The sequence below is a fragment of the Callorhinus ursinus genome, unplaced genomic scaffold (genome assembly GCF_003265705.2).
Source record: "Callorhinus ursinus isolate GAN/ISIS: 27379988/994484 unplaced genomic scaffold, GSC_fseal_2.0 scaffold12, whole genome shotgun sequence".
Taxonomy (NCBI): domain Eukaryota; kingdom Metazoa; phylum Chordata; class Mammalia; order Carnivora; family Otariidae; genus Callorhinus; species Callorhinus ursinus.
The window spans coordinates 31,805,298-31,824,008 of NW_027397074.1; the positions used below are offsets into that span (position 1 = coordinate 31,805,298).

Genomic DNA, 18,711 nt, shown 5'->3' on the forward strand with positions numbered 1-18,711 from the left:
GCAGCGCATTTTTCATATTTTACTCCATTAACCAATAATAACCCTATGGACAAATAAGAACAGTAAAATGTATAGCTAAGCCTCAATGTTGAACCCAGTCAGAGGCAAGGTACAGATTTTAGTGTTCTGCAGATATTTTTAGAATTTTCTAAATATACACAAAAAAACTAAAGTTTATCTTAATTCAATTAAGAAACAAAGTTTAGGGGGAAACAAAAAGAAACAAGGTTTAGGAAGCATCTCTACTTGCTATATGGGATGCTGCCCAATTCATGAAGTGCTTAATAAAGCCATTTAAGTCTCCAAATCCCCCCCCAAAAAAAGTTTAGATATATTACCAAAAGATTTTTAAATTGCTCTTTCAATTTTGAAATATTTTTAGGACATTTATCATATCAAGACTGTGACAAAAGAATTCTTAGTTAATATGGGAAACAATGTCATGAAAGAACATAAATAGTATTAGAAAAATATATGTAAATAGAATACAAATATATGCATTCAATCTACTAAAACAATACTCTCATAGTTATCAAAATATAATTTGATTAGGCAATCTCAGACTTACAACATATTTAAGTTAGAGAAAAATAACTCATAAATATTGATGAGTCATCTAAATATTCAATCAAGTTTGAATAACAGTGATAAAACAAGACTGAAACTGGGAAATAAGCAGAAGATTCTTAGTTTTCCATTAGGCAACGGGGCATGGATATTATTTCCTAACATATGAATATAATCCTCCCTGCCTTTCCCCAATATTTCCCAGCTCCAAAAATACTAATTTACAAATCAGTTAGGAAATTAACTCGTAGATGTCCCTCCAATGCATCATGCCTATATTTTATAAATTATACTTTCATTTGGAGTATACAATTTTGTTTATGTTGCAAATTCTGCAGTTTTTGTTAGGTGTGACTGTTTTTATTGCATTAAAATTCACATAACATAGATTCATTAATTTAACCATTTTAAAGTATACGATTCAGTGGGTTTTTTTAGTATATGCACATTGCTGTCCAAATATCACCACTATATAATTCCAGAGTATTTCCATCACCCCAAAAAGAACTCCCATATTCTGGGCATTCCATACAACTGGAATCATATAATTTCTTGTCTTTGTTCGGCTTCTTTCACTTCAAGGCCCATAGGTGTTATAGCATGTATTAGTACTTCATTCCCTTTTGTAGCAAAAATATATTTCATTTTATGGATATACCACTTTTGTTTATCCACTCATCAGCTCATGTACATTTGAGTTATTTCCATGTTTTGGTTATTATGAATAATACTGCTATGAACATTCAAGTATACATAATTTTGTGCAAATATATGTTTTGATGCTCGTGGGTAAACATTTAAGTGGAGAACTGCTAAATCATATGAAAACCTACATTTAACATTTTGAGGAAGTGTCAAACAGTTTTTCACAGGGCTATATACTATTTCACGTTCCTTCCAGCAATGTATGTGAATTCCAATTTCTCTACATCTTTGCCACTCTTATTATTTTCTAGTTTTTCTTTTATTATGGCCATCTTAATGGACATGAAATGCTTTCTATTTGTATTTCATTAGGTATTTGCTAATGACTAATGCTACTGAACATTTTTTCAAATGCTTATTGGCCATTTCTGTATCTTCTTTGAAGAGATGTCTATTCTTTTGGCTAGTTTTTAATTTGGTTGTTTCTCTTTTTGCTGTTGAGATTGTTTGGGGTGTGTGGTATGCTATAGCATGTTTGAAGCCTGTACAGTGTCCTATACATTTCTTTTTCAGTATATATTTTGCTAGCACTTTCCACACTATCTATGATCAGAGTTAATTTGTTATGCCTTGTCTCCTGCTGGATTGTAGGCTGCTCTGGGGAAGAAAACATACATTTTCACTTTTGCATAGCACTCAAATTTATTAAAAGATGGAGTAATAAAATCATAATAAATATTGTGATTCAAATTATCAGAGCTATTCCTAAATTACAACAAATTAGAGTAATTGCTTTGACATTTACCTTGGCAGAAATGTAAACTACTTTAGAGACCAGTTCCTATATTAAAGAGAGATATGAAGCTGATTTTTTATTCCTGAATCCTTCTTTGTCAATGATTAAGGCATTATTCTAACTTAGCAGAACACCTTTTACTTCTTCACATTTATAGATGCAGACCCTTCTGTAGATACCTATACAGACATACACATATCTAGATGCACAAACTCTAGAATAACATATCCCAAAGACTATGTTTATTTTAACCATATCTGAGCCCCATGATAAAATGGAAGGAGGAGAAGAAAATTCGCTTTCTTATACCTAGGCCTTCCACAGAATGTTAGAGATACTGCCTAAAGATAGGCTTTTCATTTCAGGGTTCCATAGGAGTAAAAAAACACATTCAGTAATCACTTATAAATGTTCCAGAGAAGGCAACAGTCCTTAAAATTATTCATGTCATTTTTTAGTGCTTTCTTGGCCAGTTTATATTAGCATATTCTTAGTTGGGAGGCTATGAGGAATAAATTAATAAATTAAGACCAAAATATCTGTGTCTCAATGATATCTTGGTCTGGGACAATTTAAGAAGCATTAATTCATATTTAGATGGATCACTATTAACCCAATTTACTCCTTTTTCAATTCTCAATCCCATTTTTAATATCCTGATATCTAAAGTTTATTCATGATCCCATCCCCACTTCATAATCTAGTTCAGAAACTGGAACATTATCTTATTCTTCTATTCCTGTCCCAACAACCTCTCTTGGGCCCACTCTCTCAAAGGCTGAGGACTTGACTTACCCAACCAATCTTCTATAGGTTACGATTTTGGTATGAGACACCAAAGGATTCCAATACCTGCCTGGGGCCCCTAACCTTTAACCAGAATTCCCTTATGTGAACAATCTACATATCTGTACGGATTCCCAAAATGCACTAGATGGTGAAGTTCCTGCTGTTGTGTTCTCCCTACCCTCAAAGGAGAATAGTCATTTACTTATTTTATAATTCAGCTGCTTTTCCGGATTCGTTTCTATCACCTATTACCAAAACATTCCTATCTGTTTGATTTTGTCAACTCTGGATCATGTCTGTCCAAGTAGCACTGGGGTAGTGAAGAGGAGAAAGGATGCATGACGGAATCTAACCTACCCTCTAGTAAAAGAGAGATACCAAGGAGCGACACCTGGATGAATAGATAGTAGCTGAGTGAAAGATAGAATCTCAATCATATTTCAGTGAATATTGGAGCTTTAAGTACGAGAGCACAGTGACAGATTCTGGGCTGAGCAATGCTGAGAAAGCCAGGCAGGTAGCTGTGAACTGGGAGGTCAATTCACAGGTAATATATATCTGTAATGAAACAAAGGTCTGGCATCAAAGAAGAATGGCAACTGAAGTGCTGGGCAGCGAGGTTCAAACAGCTGGTTTAATCCTCAGACAAGGGATCAGGACAGATGCTTAGTACAAAATATTGGGTCTTCTAGAAAGCAAAGGAGTGTCATGACATGAAATACCTGATTCCAGAGGCACTGATGCTTCAAAGCTTGGCTAATAGGTCAGGAGACTTGGAGAAGAACACCAGATACAAATTACTGCCCATGGCTAGCATATCCGTCTTACCAGAAAGTAATTTAATATTAATAGCCACAGAGACATGGAATTATTTAAGGTTCTCAGCTCTATCACCAACAGAATCACCTAAGAACTAAGGGGTACTGAACCTAACAAAGAGGAATCATTTTGTTCAGCAAATACCTTTTTCATATGCAAAGACAGAAGAAATGCATATGGGGACTGATAGAGTAGATTTCTTATTTATGGCTTGTCTTTCTAACACCTGTTCAAGGGTATGAGTCATTCTAGAGGCCCCCTAAAGTGCTCACATTCTATGAATCTTCTCATGTTTGGCTGAGTCACATACTATATAACACCATGAAAGTTAAACTAGCTACATTTTAGGAATGTACGGTTAGGAATGTTTTGAATTTTTACATGATTATTAAGGAAAATTTAATTCCTTTTACTAATTCCGAAATACAAATAAATCCATAAGAACATTCAGCAACATTTAGAAAACAGAAGAATCAAGCTCATGGGTCCTAAAAATATGTTGCAAAAAAAAAGGAAACACTTTTGGCTTACTTCACATCTCCCTAGGAGTCTGCTACATCTTGAAAGAACTTCCTTTGTGATTTCACAGACTTTTGTCTCTCTATTCTAAAAAACTCAGCACACACTTGTCATATTAATTACAAAGGTCTCATGGAGTAATGGAAAGATTTAAAGCTAGAGAGTTTTAGATTTGAGTCCTGGCTCCAGAATTTTTGGCTGAATATCCCTGGGTGTATTTTTTGATGTCTCTGTGGCTCAGTTTTCCAATATGTAAAATAGGAATAATGAAATGGACCTTGCAGTACTGTGTCTAGCAACGTATCTGGTGCCCAATAAGTTCCTGTTCCTTCGTTCCACCCTAAACATGACTTCAAACATATCATCCCTCTTCAACAGTTTCCTGTTATCTTTAAATTGAAGCACAAACTCCTCCTTTTGGCATGATAGGTGTGTCAAAATACCTACCTACCATTAATTATTTTCAATGACTCCCTTATTTACAGTTCTATATCCATTGTCACGTAATCCATGATTTTAGAGCCCCTCCTTTACTTGTGATGTTCTCTTTGTCCAGAATTCTCCTCCATGTCAAATGAAGTTCAAAAATAATGCATGCCATAGTTTACCTGCCACCTTGTTCATGAAACCTCTCAGGACGTCCTTCTAACTTTCCATGGAACTCCCTACAATAACGCTTTTAGAATCTACACCTGTTTTATGCATTGAGTACTATTAACACTCTTAACTGAAGTTTGCACAGCTAGATTCCTTTAGCGGTTGCAACGTCTAGTATCTTATTTTTTTTAAATGTTGTACCTCATTATTTCATTTAAAACTCACAATTACCGTATGGATTTTTTCAAACTCCTCCATTAAACACATGAAGAAATCAACATTAAAGCAATCATTACTTATTCAAAACCACACAAGTAATGATCCAAGCTTTTGTATATGACCCAAATCTGTTTTCTTTACTTTGTAAAAAACAAAAACAAAAACAAAACAAATGGAAGTTACCATTAGAGCCACGGCATTTACTTTGGAGTCCATGATTTCTTGTAATTTAGCTCAGGAAATTGTATTACCTATTTTTCTAGTACATGGAAACATTCTATTTCTTTTTTTGCCAACTTAAATTAACAGATGAAAAGAATCTTGTATATATATATATATATGAAATATAAGAAAAAGTAAAACAAAAAGGTCATATGGATATTTTAAAGTGTTTTATAGCATTTTATTTCATTTATTTTTTAAAGATTTTTTATTTATTCATTTGAGAGAGAGAGAATGAGAGAGATGAGATGGGGGAGGGTCAGAGGGAGAAGCAGACTCCCTGCCGAGCAGGGAGCCCGATGTGGGACTCGATCCCGGGACTCCAGGATCATGACCTGAGCCGAAGGCAGTCGCTTAACCCAACTGAACCAGCCAGGCGTCCTTACAGCATTTTGTTTTTGTTTAGAATTGTGTTTCTTTTGATAATGGAATTAGAATATATATACAATTCTTTTTGAAAACTTTAAAATATATGTAACTTTTACATGATATATGTATTTCATATAGTTATTATTTAAAAAGTCATCTTAAAGAATAAATATTAAAATTGCTTATGCTGCATTATAAAGGGAAAGTATATAGAAAAGACAAAACTATTTGAAATAAAATCCTAAAAATGGGGGCACCTGGGTGGCTCAGTCGTTAAGTGTCTGCCTTTGGCTCAGGTCATGATCCCAGGGTCCTGGGATCGAGCCCCACATCGGGCTCCTGGCTCGGGGGGAAGCCTGCTTCTCCCTCTCCCACTCCCCCTGCTTGTGTTCCCTCTCTTGCTGTGTTTCTCTCTGTCAAATAAATAAAATCTTAAAAAAAAAAAAGTTCTGCAAATAACACAATCTCATTATGCCTCACAAGAAAATATTTTTTTCGTTTGTTCCAAGGTAAATATTCTTTAGATCAAGACCAATAGTTTTAACATCCAAACAGTAGTCTTAGCTCCTGTGAAAAGACGATCATATTCCACCATTAACACCAAGACTATCCAACTTATAAAGTGTATTTGTCATTTTTATCAATAACAAATAACCTCCTGTAGATTAATCTAGTCCTTTATTTGCCAAAATAGCACCATGGGTCCCTGTTTCAGGGAGGACAGTGGGTTTCCAGGAAAAATGCAGCTCTGCCAATGTGAGAGAGGCTGCCAATGCCTGTAATCTCAACATGGAACTATGGAAGAGTCATCTTTTGGTCCTCCCAACTCAGTGCTTCAAAAGTGTTCTTCAAAATCTAAGCTTCCCGAAATAAGTTAATCAGAGAAAGATAATTATCATATGATCTCACTGATAATGTGGAATTTGAGAAACAAGGCAGAGGATCATAGGGGAAGGGAGGGAAAAATGAAACAAGACGAAACCAGAGAGGGAGACAAACCATAAGAGACTCTTAATCTCAGGAAACAAACTGAGGGTTGCTGGAGTGGTGGGGGGGGGGGGGGAGGGGGTGGCTGTGGTGATGGACACTGGGGAGGGTATGCGCTGTGGTGAGCGCTGTGAACTGTGTAAGACTGTTGAATCACAGACCTGTACCTCTGAAACAAATAATACATTATATGTTAATTTAAAAAAAAATATGTAGGGCACCTGGGTGGCTCAGTTGGTTAAGCGACTGCCTTCGGCTCAGGTCATGATCCTGGAGTCCCGGGATCGAGTCCCATATCAGGCTCCCTGCTCAGCGGGGAGTCTGCTTCTCCCTCTGACCCTCTTTCCTCTCGTGCTCTCTGTCTCTCATTCTCTCTCTCTCAAATAAATAAATAAAATCTTTAAAAAAAACATAAAGATAAAAAAATATGTACAGTTAAAAAAAATCTAAGCTTCCCAACACAGTTTCTTCCCCTTATCACAGAGGATATTTGTGGCCTAGAAAATCTCTTTCTGCACTCAACCAAAAGCATCTTTGCAGTGGCTGCTTTCACCCTGTAGTAAATAAGGTTTGGAGCTTCAACTGTTTAAAGAGAAAACTTTCTAGTTTAAATACTGAGCTAGCATTAACATGCACATAACATAATATTCAGTACAAAGTTAAATGTGACAAAGTTTCCCTTAGCTATTTAGTATTTCAAATTAGCAAAAGAGCTTTATCTTGGTCTAAGTGAATTTGTGTCCAACCCAGTGGTACTCAAACTGGGATCCAGTTTAGGATCATCCAGGTAGCTTTTAAGATACTGATGGGCTCAAAATACACTGAGGATGACTGAATCCACTAGAGAGGACCCCACCAGGCATGGGGATTTTTTTTTTTTTTTTAAGATTTTACTTATTAACAGAGAGAGAGCACAAGTGGAGGGAGGGGCAGAGGGAGAGACAGAATCTCAAGCTGACTCTACCCTGAGACAGAGCCCCACCTAGGTCTCAATCCCATGACCCTGAGATCATGACCTGAGCCAAAATCAAGACACTTAACCAACTGAGCCACCCAGGAACCCCAAGACATGGGGATATTTCAAAAGCTCCTCACAGGGCGCCTGGGTGGCTCAGTCATTAAGCGTCTGCCTTCAGCTCAGGTCATGATCCCAGGGTCCTGGGATGAAGCCCCGCATCGGGCTCCCTGCTCAGCAGGAAGCCTGCTTCTCCCTCTCCCACTCCCCCTGCTTGTGTTCCCTCTCTCGCTGTGTCTCTCTCTGTCCAATAAATAAATAAAATCTTTTATAAATAAATAAATAAATAAATAAATAAATAAATAAATAAATCCTCACATGATTCTTATATGCAGCTAAGGTTAAATTAACCACGACTCTTATCCTTAAAGAGAAGCTTTAAGAAACTGAGAACTAATTAGCAGAATTTTTGCTGCTATATTTTCCAAAATGGGTCCCTGTTTCAGTGAGAACATTGGGTTTCCAGGAAAAAATAAAAGCTCTTACAACACAGTGAGGCTGCCAATGCCTTTAATCTGAATGAATATATATTTCATCTGGTTGTAAAGATTATATACCATCTTTAATAAGTATATATTTGGGCTGGCTTTTGCTCAGGGGGCTTCTATTGGGGGGAAAAAAAAAAACCTTATTAAAGCATTTTATTTAAATAATGATTTAGCCTCATTTTGAGGTCAAAATAGCCAAAAATAGTATTTTAGAAATCGAGAAGATCCAGAAATTGATATTGCTATTAATGTAATCCCCCAGGTGATATAAAAAATGTTCTATTTAAAGTGTAGTCAGCAGCAGTAAATAAACACCTACAGTGCTATAAAATAAAATATTTGGAGAACTAGTCAGTCAAACACATTCATATCTACTTGTGTGAAATAGTCATATCTACTTGTATTTGTGTACAAAAGCTTGAAAAAAATATGGAACTATTGTTAAAAATAAGTTATACACCTGGATTTTTAAAAACATCCCAAGAATATTCTAAAGATACAGCTACATTAGGAAGAGTTTTTTAAAAAAGCTATTAAGCTGTTCTGAGTACAAGTTCCCTCTCTACATGTTTCTGCTAAGCTCTTGGGGTCATTATTAACTTGAAAAGATGGTGGCCATAATATCTTAGGGAAAACTGTTATACACACTGCAGTAACTGTTTCTATTTATCTGGAAAGACAACTATTTAATTTCAGAATTATTGTTAATGTGAGACTATGAAGAAAATTCCCTTTCTCTTTTTGATATTCATTATTTGCTGATAATACTCTTAAATAACCAATGCTTAAAAACGTTTTTCTGCATTTGCTATTATTTTTTTCCCTTATTCAATCTACCTATACTCAACTTTTTGATATGTACACTAGTCCAATGCCTTGGATAAAATATTTATAAGAGTAATTTCTTCGATAGACAACATATCTAGTAATTTGTCTTCCAGCTGAACACTGTCCTAGACACCCATGAAATAATTAACATTTTATACAGATTTTCTTGTGTAGAAAATTAAGAAAATAAACACTTGCACTGGAGCTACTCATCTACAAAATAACTAAAGATTGATACTGAAAACATAATTTCAATTAAGAATTATAATCAGTGCCTCGGACTCCCGGCTCAGCAAGGAGTCTGCTTCTCCCTCTGACCCTCTTCCCTCTCGTGCTCTCTATCTCTCACTCTCTCTCTCAAATAAATAAATAAAATCTTTAAAAAAAAAGAAGAATTATAATCAGTGCCTAAATTGACTGGTATGATTCAGTGGTGTGCTGGTATTGTATTTAACAACTGTTGAAAATTCAGAGTGCTGACTTGTGGTGTTTGCTGATTTACCTGTTGTAAACATCCTCCCACCTAGGCCATATCAAGCCCCCAACATGACCTCATGAATGTGGAGTTAGGAAGAAATGTTAACGTTTGACTCACACGAGCAGTAATTAATGAATTAACATAGAATTTTATATAATTTAGGGAGAATGAACAAGTCTTTCGAAACAAATAGAGATCAAGAGCAGAAACAAAAGGCCAATTGTGGGGACACCTGCCTGCCTCAGTCGGCAGAGCACACAACTCATGATCTCGGGGTCAGGAGTTTGAGCCCCACGTTGGGTGTAAAGATAACTTAAAACAAAAGGCCCAGTTGTGACTGCTCAGTCATTCTTGCAAATAGTTGAGAGGTATGTATTGAGTTTAGAACAAGCATTGTTCCAAGTACTTGGAATATATCAATGCACAAGGCAGAAAATATTCTTGGTTCATGTAGTTTGTAGGCTAGTGCAAGACAGAAAATACACATAGTAAGTAAATGTAGTATATTAGAAGATTTCAACTGCTATGGAAAAAATAATAAATGATAAGGAAAATTATCAACTTGCAGGACATAGTTTGCAATATTTTTTTTTTTTAAGATTTTATTTATTTGACAGAAGAGAGACACAGCGAGAGAGGGAACACAAGCAGGGGGAGTGGGAGAGGGAGAAGCAGGCTTCCTGCTGAGCAGGGAGCCCGATGTGGGGCTCGAACCCAGGACCCTGGGATCAGGACCTGAGCCGAAGGCAGACCCTTAACGACTGAGCCACCCAGGCACCCCCATAGTTTGCAATTTTAAATAGCAAGAATAGATGTTGTGAAAAGATGACATTTGGGAAAAACTTTGAATCTGACTTAAGTTATAAAAGAAGTACTCTGTTCATGTAAAACTGATGAAATCTGAATAAATTCTGGATTACAACATCAATTTTCTGATTTTGATGGTATTTTATAAACTGTAGTTATGCAATTTTTAACCATTGTAACTGGTATGTGTGGCCTCCTCATACATATTTTTTGTAAGCTCCTGTGAATCTATCATTATGTCAAAATGTTTTTTAAAAGGAGTGCTCTGGCTATTGTTTTGAAAACAGACTATAGAGGACTTAAAAGCTTAAAACAGGGAAATAATTATGAAATTATTAGATTAATTCAGACTAGAGAATTGATGACTTTGTATGAATGTGTTAGTGGTAGAGTAGGAAACATGGATTATTTTGAAAGTGGAGTCAAAAGCATATCCTGATGGATTGGATGTAAGGTTTGAAACTGAAAAAGAAAGGAAGGAAGGAAAGAAGAAGGAAAGAAGGAAGGAAGGAAGGAAGGAAGGAAGGAAGGAAGGAAGGAAGGAAGGAAGGAAGGAAGGAAAAAAGAAGAAAGAAAGAAAGAAAGAAAGAAAGAAAGAAAGAAAGAAAGAAAGAAAGAAAGAAAGAAAGAAAAGAAACTGAAAAACCGTTTGAGGAACTGGTGGGATTAAGCTGCCACAAAGAGGAACGGGGAACACTGAAGATGGCACCGGTTTGAGATGGCAAGTTCTCAATTTTAGTTTTAGGCAATTTATAAATGAGAATTCTATCAGACATCCAAGTATAACCATTAAGAAAATAGTTATAATGGGAAGGAAACGTACAAAGTACAACTTAGGGAATATGTTCAATAATATTGCCATGCACTTACTGTGATGAGCATGTCGTAATGTATATAATTGTTGAATCACTACATTGTGCACCTGAAACTAATTTAATGTTGTATGTCAACTATACTTCCATTAGATTTTTTAATTAAAAAATAAAGCAGTTATATATGAGTGTAGAATTCAGGAGAAGATCTAGGTTAAAGAACCGAATTGCAGTGTTATTCGTATAAGTGGCATTTAAAGCCTTAGAACTGAGTCTCACACGGAGAGTGACATAGAGAAGATACCAAAGACTGAGTTCTGGGATACTCCGAAGTTCAGATGTTAGGAAAAATGAAGAATCTGCAAGGAGATTAAGAATGAGTATCTAGTGAAATAGCAAGAAAACCAGGAGAAGCAATGGGTCATGGAAGCAAAATGTCAACACAATGTCAAGTTAAATGAGGAGAAGCTGATCACTGAATTCAGTAAAAAGATAGTCATTCATGTCCCTGTCAAGAACTGTTTCAGTTTAGTGGTTGGGGCAGCAGCCCAGAGTGAGTTAAGAGAAAATAAAATGGAAGGAACAAAAAGCAGCAAATAAGAGGCAACTCATTCAAACAGATTTGCTGCAATGGAAGCGAAGAATTTGAGCAGTAGCTGAACTATAAGAAGTGAACTCAAGATGACTTTTCTAAAGGAGAGAAAAGAGCACTTTGATAAAAATGATCCGGTGGAGAAGGAAAAATTAAAAATTAAGTTAAAAGAAGAGAAAACCACTTGAATGATGCATTTTAAGTGGATAAGAAAGAATGCAATCTTGTTCACAGCAGATGGTCTGCCTTAGCACAGAGGGCATGGACAGTTCACCCAAGTGAGAAGGCAGAGTATACGGGTTCAAATGCTGAGGGGCAGGTCAATGTCCAGTTGGTGTAGGCAAAGTTCTCTTGTGGTAACTTCACTTTAGTCAGTGAAAGACTTCAGTGGAAGAGAGACCATCAGCTGACAAAAGGTGAGAGGGGAAGTAATGGAGATTTGAGGAGAGTACTGAGGTGTTGAAAAGCCATCCAGGACAAGGAACATGTGATTGATTTCTGGGTCACATGGAAGGTCAATCAGCTACAAAGTAACTGGAGAGTTAACATTAACTACTGTTATAGTTTGTTCATCCAAGTGCTTTGCAGTGAGAAGGGGCAAGAAAGTTGAGGAAGGAAGCAAGAGATGACTTTAATGACTTTTCATTATACTTGAGTTTTAGATTATGACGTCAGTTCAGGAAGAGCCCACTGTGTGACTCTGCTGATCATTCTCTCTCTTTGAGAAAGAAACATTTCTGACAGTTATTGTACTTTCCAGAACTTTATGCCCCCTCCTCAGATGCCAACCTCCTCTGTACCATCCATAAGGGGATATGGAAAAGAGAAATCCGTATTTCACATTGCTTTGCATGCGTGTTTCCCAAGAGTTAACAGTACCTCAGTGATTCTTGTTTTTCTTTTTCTTTTCCTCCTTTCTTCATTTTCCTCTCATTTTGTAAAGCACTTAATGATACTTGGACACATTCAGTTCTGGATAATAATTGTCTTTCCCGCCTTTTTCCTTGTCCAGAGAATAAAGTACAAAGCCCGCATAGTTCAGCTCTATGTGGAGCCATCGTTTTTAGTGGCGAAAAAGGTTATTTCTCTAGAGAGACATTCTAAGCCTCCTGTCCCCACTTCACTGCTCCTGCTGCTCCCTTCCCATCTGATGATGCTCTAACCATCCCCAGCACATACCCACTTAATTCATTTTGGAGAGGCTGAAAAATAAGTGAGAGGATTCTGGAGACTTTCTGCCCCTGGAAAACACTTACATGGTTGAAGTTACATAATTTTTCCCAGCTCCTTTGGCTTAAAGATTGCTCATTTATTCTCTCTGTATTTTTTTCTTCCTTTTTAAAAAGAGATTTTGAGTCATTCGTGTTAGGTTTGGTGGGGGGAGGCTTTATAAATCGTACTCGTTGTATTGTCCCAAAAAGATAGACTAGATTTAAAAAGTATATATTAAGGCAAGGAACGTCATCTCATGCAGTATTATTCGAGCAGATCCTTCACAAATATCATGCAGAATCTCCAAACTAATGACCTCATTTTCAACGAAATATCCAGATTTTAGATTGACGAATGCTGCTTAGCTACCAACGATCTGTGGTGTTGTTATTGCTATTGGTAAACGGGGATAATGAAAATATTTTCCTTGGGCTTTTGGTGGGATAAGTACCTGATGCATAAGAAATACTCATCAAGTGAGAGTTTATCATCTGTGCTGTCAGATTTACACTATGTTCTTGGGATTTTTTTCTTCCATAACTGTTGGGTTGTTTCTTTGTCTTTTTTTTTAAGATCTATTTATTTTAGAGAGACAGAGACAGAGCATGAGTGGGAGGGGCGGTGGGGGAAGGAGAGAAAATCTCAAGCAGACTCCATGGGAGTCTGAGCATGGAGCCCGGCCCAGGGCTCGATCCCAGGATCCTGAGATCGTGACCCGAGTGGAAACCAAGAGTCGGACGCTTAACTGACTGCATTGCTCAGGTGCCCCTCTTCCATAACCTTAATTTCAAATCATACTCAATTTTCTTCCTTTTCTTTTGCATTTTCACAGGCTGCTTTAAATTTCCTATTTAAACCAATAACCAGGATATATAATACAAAACATTTTAAATTAAAGATAATCATCAATTTTAATTTTCTTTGTGATGGTTAATTCACTTTCAGAGGCAACCGAATTAAGTATGGCCATTGCATGTGCTTCAGTCAAATGATTCATGAAGCGCAAATGTGAGTTACCAATTTTGAATCTGTACGTTATTTAAAAACGTTAAACCCACACTAGCTCAGAAGATGAAAGTTTTATTTATTTATTTTTGTAAAGTTCTTGTGTGGGTTGCCAAAACCAGACATCCTGGCAACAGCAGTGTATTCTCTAGTGGCACTGCTAATAACAACTTGTTTTACAAGACAATGCAAAACTACTAAAGTTTTCAATTCGTTTCTGACCATAAAAATTTGCAGCTTTCTGTATATTTACCAACAAGCACAGTATTAGGCAATGTTGAAGAACCAAAGTCTATTTATGTTGCTGGCGCACATATTTCAAAGACTACAATTTGCTCACGTACCTAGTTTAAAGAGCATAAACCTCTTAAAATATTGTCCCCAAGTAAATTCAAAACAGAAGTCAGGGAAATGTGTTATATTTATCTTGTGGCTTTATGTATCTCATCTCTAGCGTGCCTCTGGGGGGCTGTGAAAGCTTTATTGTGAAAAAGAAGGCCCTAGCTCTACATGAAATTAAAAAGTAGTTGAAAGATTTGTTTCCAGATCTTGGCTCTTAGATGATCTGTAAGATAGTGGTCTCATAAAATTGACCTCCATTTTCTCCCTCTAACACTGAGGGAGTCAGAAGAAACAGTATTGAGGAACTCTTCCAGCCAGGACATTCTGTGATCCAAAAGATAAAAATGTCTCCAGATATCATAGAAGGATAGTCAGACCCACACCCCCTAAATACTCCCCTCCTAATATCCCCATCTCTAATTCCCACTTCCTTTAATTCTTACCCAGCTTTTTTTTTTATATATATAAGATTTTATTTGACAGAGAGAGAGAGAGCATAAACGGGAGGGAGCAGCAGAGGGAGAGGGAGAAGCAGGCTCCCCACTAAGCAGGGAACCCCATGCAGGGCTCAATCCCAAGACCCTGGGATCATGACCTGAGCCGAAGGAAGATGCTTAATGACTGAGCCACCCAGGCACCTCAATTCTTACCGAACTTTTGAACAGAAACCTCAGATTGAGGAAATTGGAAATTTCATTTTTAGAAATTTGAGAGAAAGAGAGTGCAAGTGCGTGCGAATTGGGGGGGGGGGCAAAGGGAGAGAAACTTCAAGCCAACTCCCTGCTGAGCACAGAGGCCCATGCAGGACTTGATCCCATGACCCATGAGATCATGACCTGAGCCAAAACCCAGTCGGATGCTCGATCCACTGAGCCACGCAGGCGCCCGGAATTGGAAAGTTTTAATCCTACTGCCAGATAAACTGACAAAGGAGGAGAGTAGCAATAATTCCAGTTCAGAAAGGCGGAGGTTTTTCTGGCATGTCAAATTCCCCAGTGATACTGGAACCTCTAGTAACAGTACTACTAGTATTATTTTTGTGACATATATTTAAATGTATACTTATTACTTTGAAAAGTGATAAACTTTGATCAAGGTCCGTTAAAGCTTAACTTGACAATTTTTTAAAAGATTTTATTTATTTATTTGACAGAGAGAGACACAGCAAAGAGAGGGAACACAAGCAGGGGGAGTGGGAGAGGGAGAAGCAGGCTCCCCACAGAGCAGGGAGCCCAATGTGGGGTTCAATCCCAGGACCCTGGGACCGTGACCTGTGCCAAAGGCAGATGCTTAAGGAATGAGCCACACAGATGCCCCTTGGCAATTTTAAATGGAGAACTTTACCTACAATGTGATAATCAATTTTTATATTTTCAAAAATTATCGGGTGGAGAATAGACTGGAGCTGAAACCCTATGTGCATGGATACTGTCACTTAGTTCTTCTAAATATCCCTGTTGTACAGTGTTGAGAAGGAAAATTCATGGCATTGATTTTTATTAAATGGTATCTCTCACAATCTACATTCTCACACCAGAATATTTGCTATAACAACTTCCAAGAGACTTTGCTATAATGTGCTATCAAATAAAACAACCTCCTAAAATGCTGGCAAAATGTGCTGGCTATGCTGAAGGAGAGGATTTCCAATGCACCTCTGCTGTATTTCAGCCATTCACCTAACAGGATAAAGGCAAGTCCCACCTGTTTAAATATTTTTGAAGATCTAAAAAAGAAGGGAACAATTAAGGGTGATGATTATTTAAAGGAATTTAGTTATAAAGGAAGTCTGAGATGATTTGGGGGATTTAAGGTCCATGGGACATCACACAACACAAAATTCAGGAATGAGGAGATCCCAGTGACTGAGGCTGCAGCCTCCCGAGTGAACTGCAGAAATCCATTAATCAATGTGCTTCTCCTACAAAGAGAATTCTCAGTCATGACGGAAAACAAAACACACAAAAAAAGACTACCAGGAGCATAAAAGCTCCAAAAGTAAGCTAACACTGTTCATTAGTTTCTTACAGCTGCTGTAAAAAAATTACCAAAACCTGATGGCTTAAAACAACAGAAATTTGGGGCACCTGGGTCACACAGTCAGTTAAACGCTGGACTCTTGGTTTCAGTTCAGGTCATGATCTCATGGGTCATGGGATGGAGCCCCAAGTGGGGCTCTGTGCTCAGTGGCGAGTCTGCTTGAGAGTCTCTCTCCCTCTCCCTCTGCCCCTCCCACTCGTGCTCTCTCTCTCTCAAAATAAATAAATCTTAAAAAAAAAAAAAAGCAGAAATGTATTTTTCCATAACTCTGGAGGCCAGAGGTCTGAAACCAAGGTATTCACAGGGTTAGTTCCTTCTGGAGGCTCCGGGGAAGAATCATTTTCATGCCTCTCCTTTAGCTTCTGGAGGCTACTGGAAATCGTTGGCAATCCCTGGCTTGTCGACCCCCAGTGATCTCTGCCACTATCATCATATGGTCTTCTCCTCTGTTTCTCTGTGTGTTCTCCCCTTTTGTCTTTTATAAGGACACCAGCCACTGGATTTAGAGCCCACCCTAAATCCAGGATGAGCTCATCTTGAGATCCTTAACTCTATTTGCAAAATCCTTCTCACAAATAAGGTCACCTTCACAGGTTCTAGAGATTAAGACTCAGATATACCTTTTTAGGAACTGTGGGCGCTATTCATCTACAATACACTGGTTTTAGGTCAAAAATTTTAGAGGTGATGCTCTGCCAAGACTTTGATTGATTTATTACTCTGAAATACGCAGGAATCTTAATGGAATTTTGTGAAGTTTATTTTTTGTTAAATGGTATATTAGTTCAGGTCCTGTGAGGAGCACATGCAAGAAACTGGAGAGACATCTGTGAAGGTCAAAGGGAAGCAGGAGTAGGCAGAGAGAACCTCCAGTTAGTGAAGCAGATCTAACACTTGGGAAAGGGAACAAGAAGGAAGACAACTGGGTAGCAAGGCCTCAGATACGGTGCAGCTCTGAGAAAGTCTCCACAAGGCCAATGAGAAGCTCCTGAGCAAACAATGCCCATTGGAAGAGTGCTATGTTAGAACTTGGATTTACCACCTCGACTGTGCTTGGTCACTGCCTGTGAGCAGTCCAGGAAGAGCATGGCCCAGCATTAATAATGTACTAAGTCCAAAGTGTAATGCCTAAATGATGAGGAGCTGGTCAAGGTTCAGATGAAAAGGTTTCTGTTACTATTCATCGAAGTTCCAAGAATTCAAGAAGAAAAATTTTGCAAACACAGCTCTTTGGCTATCTCTAGCGTATGTGCTACTCTAAAACATCTTTCTAGGGTTGTTGAGGATGAGATAAGGGATCTTTATGTCTCCTAATACCACCATTATTAGTACAGCCAAGGGTACAGGCAAACTTGAGGACGTACCACGTTACAGTGATGCAGTATCTGGAGTGGGATGCTGATGCAGATGACTTTGCTCTAACGAAGTGCTAACTGAGTGGTCCTAATAGCAAGATACTCAGCTTGATGAGCTGGGCTGCAAAAGAGATCTCATGCCTAATAACAAATGAAGTATTACAAAAATACACTGTTCTATACTTTTTTACTAAACTTTTTTATGATTTTTTTTTTTTTTTTTTTGAAGAGAGCTAACCAAACAGACATCTTAGATCTAGTACAGAGGCCAGATTTGCTACTGGGGACAGTGAATAGTTCAGCAGAGGATTTGTTCATTTAATGATTGTTGTGAACTGGAAAAAGAGAAAGCATAAACGCTTGATGCAAATCTTCAAATACATTTTGGATCATACAGGTAAAAATCGTTTGGCAAGCATAGGTGATCATGACATGAAAATGAGCATCCCATGTTATCATTGTATCACCAGTTATTCTGGTACAAGCAGAGCAAATGGAAATAGAGGTGGAATTAGAGTCTTAGGGAGACCTATTATTGTTGTCTATGACATCAGTGGATGGTTCACAGCCATCTGTTTCCAGAGTCAAAAGAGCCAACAGCATAAATTGTCCACTGTTTCCATGTACTTGGACATGACCTTGTACCTGGACATTGCCAAACCTCAGGCATGTATTCTTGCCTCTCTTCCCTTTCCCAGTTCCCTCCTGCTCATCCTTCCCCTCCGGCAAGCAGCAGCTTCCACATCTCTTTGCACCACTAAACTTCAATCAGGAAGTCTGCAAGTATTTAATTAAAAAAAAAAAAAAACTGCCCTGTTTCTTTGTTGTTTTTGTTTTGTTAAAGGTTATTTTTATTCACTGCATCTTCAACATATTATTCATTCTTCAAATTTCTGCTTAGAAGGAAAGGGTTATTTTTATCTAATATCTGATATAACAGTATCATTGCATACTGCACACATATGCACCAATAAGCTCATAAAGTGCTAAATAATTAAGTGTTTAATTAAGTAATTGGCGATTCAGTGTTTTATATTACACAAAAGTCATTGCTGAATTTTATGTATGTCTTTCAGTAATTATTAATCCTTGGGAAAATTTGCTGGGGTATTTTCATAGGCAGCAAATGCATTTTTATTTTCCCTATTAAAAAATAATGGCATAGAGGCCTTGATGATTACAAAAAATTCAATAGTCAACACATTCTC

General features: G+C 37.5%; 1 protein-coding gene across 9 annotated transcripts in view; it reads right to left on the reverse strand.

Moving 5' to 3' along the window:
* Positions 1-18,711, reverse strand: part of DGKB (diacylglycerol kinase beta) — a 710,493-nt gene that overhangs the window by 557,112 nt on the left and 134,670 nt on the right. The window lies entirely within an intron of this gene.